Source organism: Nerophis lumbriciformis, linkage group LG23 (genome assembly GCF_033978685.3).
Source record: "Nerophis lumbriciformis linkage group LG23, RoL_Nlum_v2.1, whole genome shotgun sequence".
In the NCBI taxonomy this organism is placed as follows: domain Eukaryota; kingdom Metazoa; phylum Chordata; class Actinopteri; order Syngnathiformes; family Syngnathidae; genus Nerophis; species Nerophis lumbriciformis.
Window position 1 is genome coordinate 27,700,237 of NC_084570.2, and position 6,000 is coordinate 27,706,236.

At 41.0% G+C, this 6,000-nt stretch overlaps 1 protein-coding gene across 1 annotated transcript in view; it reads right to left on the reverse strand.

Moving 5' to 3' along the window:
* The window catches only part of mdfi (MyoD family inhibitor), a 108,245-nt gene extending 105,453 nt beyond the window's left edge, over positions 1-2,792 (reverse strand). Inside the window, exon 1 of the mRNA XM_061985416.1 lies at positions 2,597-2,792. The gene's annotated coding sequence lies outside the window, so the exon portion shown is untranslated. The remainder of the gene's footprint in view (positions 1-2,596) is intronic.
* Between the last annotated feature and the right edge of the window lie 3,208 nt (positions 2,793-6,000).

The window sequence follows — 6,000 nt, forward strand, 5'->3', positions numbered from 1 at the left end:
CGGTTTGATTTGGTTCTGCCCGCGAAACGTCATGACTATAATAAGGAATCTGGCCCGCGGGATATTTTTAAATTCATTTTAATTGTCTGACAATCTGATTGATGCAGAATTTCCTCCCTCATGTGGACAATGTGAGTATATGAGGTCATTGACTATGATTTGGGCTATGAAGTGGCTACAGCACAACATTTATATTTATGACCCAATCCAAATAACCTTCCCTACTCATAGCGCAAAAAAAACAAAAAACGTAACCAGCACAGAAGTCAACACATATAACACGACATGCTCACTTAATTTTGTGGATATTATAAAAGAATGTCCAAATGCTGAAAAGTGAGATTATTTGATAAATTTGATTCGGTTTGATTTGGTTCGGCCCGCGAGACGTCATGACTATAATGAGGAATCTGGCCTGCGTGGTGTTTTCAAATTAATTTTAAATGTCTGACAGTCTGATTGCTGCAGAATTTCCTCCTTCATGTGGACAACGTGAGTATACACAGTCAATGACTATGAATTGAGCGTTGAAGTGGATACAGCACAGTATTTACCTATATGACACAACCCGAACAACCTTCCCTACTCATGGCGTAAAAAAATAATAATAAATAACATAACCAACACAAAAAGTCAACACACATAACAATATGCTCACTGAACTTTGTGGATATTATAAAAAAACGCCCAACCATCATAAATAATTCAAAATTACACCCTTTTAAATCCATTACAAGGCATGATGTGAAAATGCAAAACACTCTCTCCGCATTTATCCATGTTTTGTGCATTTTAGCTGCTTGATATTTCTGATTGATTACAAAACTTTGAGGAGGTCATCATGGAAGTAAAAAAGGTAGGAGTCGAACTTTCACATATTCTTAATATCCAATTATATTAATTATATACCATTATGTTAATATAATATGTACACATAAATATAAATAAGCTATATATAAATTGTTACTTTACATGCAGTCGTCTTTCGGCCGCCGGCCAAACTTTTTTTTGGCCCACTGCGTCCCCCAAGTCAACAGTTTGGACAACCCTGGTACAAACAAACAACCAGCCATGCATTTTAGGTTAATCAGGGTTTATACGGCCCTTGGGTCACATGCGGCCCATTAAGATTTTCAATCCGACGCGCCGGACATTCTACACAAATTTTTTTTAGACCTTAAACATCAAAACTGTAGCCGCCATTATGATGTGCAGTGCTGTTTTTAAATGACCGTAAGTCTTGAACTATAGAAAGTATTTCAATGGTTGAAATCTTCGCTGTTGAGCGTTATATGAGTTATTACGGTAATCTATGTCACAGCAGCTCAGACCAGGAACAAAGCAGAGTGGACGGGCTTTGTTTTCAGAGCAGCCAACCCGATGTGTCAGGAACAGATGCGAAAGCAAATTTTTACAACAAATGTCTGCATAAAAGTGATAATATATCATATTGTAGGTGTTTATTACACTTTGCATTCATATTTTGCTGTTTGTTACATTTTTGTTGTGTTTTGCTTGATTGTAAAATACGATAATCAAGGAGCGATGTTCATATCTTGTTAATATTCAGTGTTTTATTGTTCACAGTTAATATTGTAAATCCCACTTTCTTTATTTTAATGTACATTTTGGGTGTCCCATTTAGTAAAAAAAATTAAAATGAAATCCCGTTTTTTTGAGGTGGTCTGTCATAACTTTTTTAGAATTCTATTGGACATTGTGACTTTTGGTATTAGTGTTCCTGAAAAAAGGAACCCAAACACACATACTATACAGCAAATTTTTACAGCTATATGTGGATATATCATTTATACACACATACACTTTGGCCCCCCCAGACACATTTTTTTCTCTCAATGTGGCCCCCCGCGTCAAAATATTTGCCCAGTTCTGGTTTATAGGGTTTTTGTTTCCTGCTAAATAATGCTGAAAATAACCACAATATAGCATCGTGTTTTACCTTGATAACTGTAGTTATTTTGTTCGAGGAAAACCTCTCGCGTTAAAGCGCATGCGTGCGCATGCTCAGTAGCATTTTCTCAGAACACCTCCATCAGAAGGTGCAGTGAAGAAGGTTTTGTTTTTAAATCAAATGTTTTCAACGAGCCAATTAGGGTTTTATAACAGTCGCAATTTTGACGAAAAGAGAACGAGAACGCACACATAGTTTGGGTCGATGTGAAAAAAATGAACTTTAGAGCTGAGTCACGTTCCAGCGTGTTTGGCGCGCGCTTGCCCCTCAGCTGGACAGCTGTTTGCGCGCTCCCGCCGACCTACTGTACTGCTTCGGTGACTTTTCTGCTTCCAAAACAACCGAAAGAAACACTCCAACGTTTTCCAACACAGTGAAAAGTATACGGTATAAAGTTTAAAATGACCCCCCCCCCACCAAAAAAAAAAAACCCGAACTCAACTTCAGCCACGCGCACGCTTTTTTTAATATTCCAAACTCGATACACTTTTGACATTTCGGGTCTTAATTTTCTCGAGTTAAAAATAAGTTGTTATGATTTTACTTGACACGAGTTTGCAGGCAAAGTGAGAAGGAGTCCAAGTTCGATGATCTTTGAACGCACCACAATATAACGACACTCACCTTACGTGTGGATGGGTCGAGTCCTAGCTTAGACTAATTCATTCTCCGACCATCCAGGTGGACTCGTCGCCCCTTTAAAGTGGACCTCCTTCCCCTCCTCGTCCCCCACTTCCACGCGTATCAACTCCCAGGGAGTTTGTCCACGCATCGGCCAAAAAAAAGATTTTTCAGCGCATTTTCAGTGCATTTTTCACCACTTGAGATCCTTTCTCCTTTCCTCTCCGCCTCCCTCAAAAACTTTCTCCGGCTCGCCCCTCTTTTCTCTCCAGATGCTAGGACGCTTCTTGGCAGCTCGCGGAGATGAAAAAAGAGAAACGTCGAGACGGCAGCTTTGCTTTTCGCGTGTATTTAAGGAGAAAAGGTGACTTATTAGGTATATGAACTGCGTGCCGCGTTCAAGTTCACGCTGCACAATTGGACAGGAAAACATCCGACACAGTCAGCAGTGATTGTGCTGCCTCCAGGCTACAAACTGCTTGGGCTGAGCTCTGCTGTCATATAATTACCTCTTAAACCCAAACAGACTGCTAACACTAACCACATGTTTTCACATTAATAATACACTTTGCAATGCAGGTCGCTATAACACCGACACTTTATGCAGTGTAGTCAACAGCATCGCATCAGGATAATATTTCTTATTGTGACATTCTAAACACACTCAGTAACTATTTTAAGTTATTTTGATAGCCGTTGTGACCCTCTGTCTTTCCAGTAAAAAGCCATAACAAAGATAGTTTCCAGGACATGACCAAGCAGTTGTCTTCACTGAGTCATCTTTAGTACATGCGTTACTAATGTGCAGCATGATTTATCAAAAAACGGAAGGTGAAACTGCTCATGGATGGCATTTTTATGCGCTTAGAACAGCACGCTGAGCTCTCTGTAAGTCGACTCAAACAAAACAGTTCTGCCATATTTACGACATAACTAAAATGACAGTGAAAAATGACTTGTGTTCAGTCGTCTGACCAGATGTTAGCAGTCCACCTCCTGGTTCCCGAAGGAGGAGAATTAGATCACCTTTGATACTTGTGCAGGCATCACAGGGCACATGTTTGTGTTAGCGCGTGTTTTATGCTACTTTCGGACGTCGAAGTTTGAATGCAAAGAACATCAGAGAGTGGACAATGGCCTCGACCATTACCAGGGGCGTAGCACCAGATTCTGGGTAGTGAATCTTTGGGCACAACACGATTCGATTCAGAATTGGTTCTCGATTTTAAATGATTTTCGATTCAAATTCTATACTTTTCTTTTAATAACAGTGGGTGCTAGTTTTATGATTAACTCCATTCCTCCATAAAATAGATAAACAGTTCTGATCAGTTTTTAATTACTTAAAAGAAAAGTTGTTTTGTTTAATATAATTCTATCCAAGGGCTGCACGGTGGAACAGGGGTTAGTGCGTCTGCCTCACAATACGAAGGTCCTGAGTTCAATTCCGGGCTCGGGAGCTTTCTGTGTGGAGTTTGCATGTTCTCTCCGTGACTGCGTGGGTTCCCTTCGGGTACTCCGGTTTCCTCCCACCTCCAAAGACATGCACCTGGGGATAGGTTGATTGGCAACACTAAATTGGCCCTAGTGTGTGAATGTGAGTGTGAATGTTGTCTGTCTATCTGTGTTGGCCCTGCGATGAGGTGACGACTTGTCCAGGGTGTACCCCGCCTTCCGCCCGATTGTAGCTGAGATAGGCTCTAGTGACCCCCCGCGACCCCAAACGGGACAAGCGGTAGGAAATGGATGGATGGAACTGAATCACTTTCCGCACAACGTACAAACGTACAAGATAGTCCAGAACAATAGCAATATCAGTCGGGGCAAGAAAGGTCTTTTCCTTCCGGTTTAAAACTCCTTCCATCAATTTGCAGAGAAACATTTTTTCCATGATTTTCGTCCGAAAATTCCTTCGTAAAAAACTCTTCCGCCAGTCTTTCATTGCAGCCGACCTGATACATTCTTGGTAGTAGCGTCATGTTGGTAGAACAATAAAACATAATTTCTTGATGCTGTCTGCTATTTAACATCAGCATAGCCATTAGGGACGTAATATTTGTATTATGTACCAATATTACAGCGGACATCACAGAAAACAAGTTGTAAGGATCCGCAAATGACTAGGTTGATGTAATCGGTCAACCGGAAAAGGAACTCATTAAACCACGTTATAAATGAAATAGCGCACCACAGTGCAAATTGCGTATGACCAATCGTCGCATTAGAGCATACCTGGGCAACATTCCCAAATAATTGTTCTAGATCTTTAAATTCGAAACTGTAGCTGACATTATGATGTGCAGTGATGATTTCAAATTACCGTAAGTTTTGAACTATGCAATGTATTTCAATAGTTGAAATCTGCGCTTTTGTGTGATATACTAATTAATACTAATTAGATTACTATGGTAATCTAATTAGTTACTATGTTAATATATTTAGTGATTATGGTCATCTAAGTCACAGCAGCTCAGACGAGACACCAAGCAGTGTGGGTGGCGAGCGTTTCCACAGAGTGCTTCCAGAGCGGCCAGCCTGAAATGCGGGTGTCAGGGACAGATGCGGAAGGAGATTTTTTACCACAAAGTTCTAAAGCTTAGTGATATATCAGATTGTAGGTGGTTTTTTTTAATTTTTTCGCATTGATATTTTGCTGTGTTTGTTGCATTTTTGTTGTGTTTCGCTTGATTGTAAAATATGTCTATCGAGAGGGGGTGTGACGTTCATATGTTATGTTCACCCCCTTCAAATTCTTAGGGGTGAACATAACAGAAAATCTATGCTGGGACATTAACACTGCTTCTACAGTCGGAAAGGCCCAACAACGTCTTTTTTTTTTGAGGAAACTAAAATGCGCAAACATTCCGCAGAAATCAATGGTAAACTTTTACAACTGTGCCATCAGCAGTGTTCTCACTTACGGCTTTTTAGTGTGGTTTGCTAGCTGCACTAAAGCAAACCAACAGGCCCTCCAGCGAGTGTTTAAAGCGGCGGGGAAAATTACAAGGACGATACTCCCAGAGATGAGTGCCATGTACACAACTCGCTGCCTAAAGCGAGTACACAACATCCTGAAGGACAGATACCACCCAGCACATGGCCTCTTCAACTTGCTACCCTCTGGAAGGAGGTATAGATCGATTCGCGCCAGGACCACCAGAATGTCTCACAGTCTGTATCCCCAGGCTGTGAGACTGCTAAATGAACAGCCTGCCCCTTTGCTGCCCCGGGCCATCTTATTACCTCACTCTTCACCACCTCAATAATTGTGCTCTGGACATTGCATTGCTGCAACATCAACGTAACACCCATCAGACATCTGACTGTTCCCACCCCCACGCTTCTCTATTCGCCATCTTCCTGACAATGCTAAACTGTATACTATGGTCAACCTGCACTTCAATGCA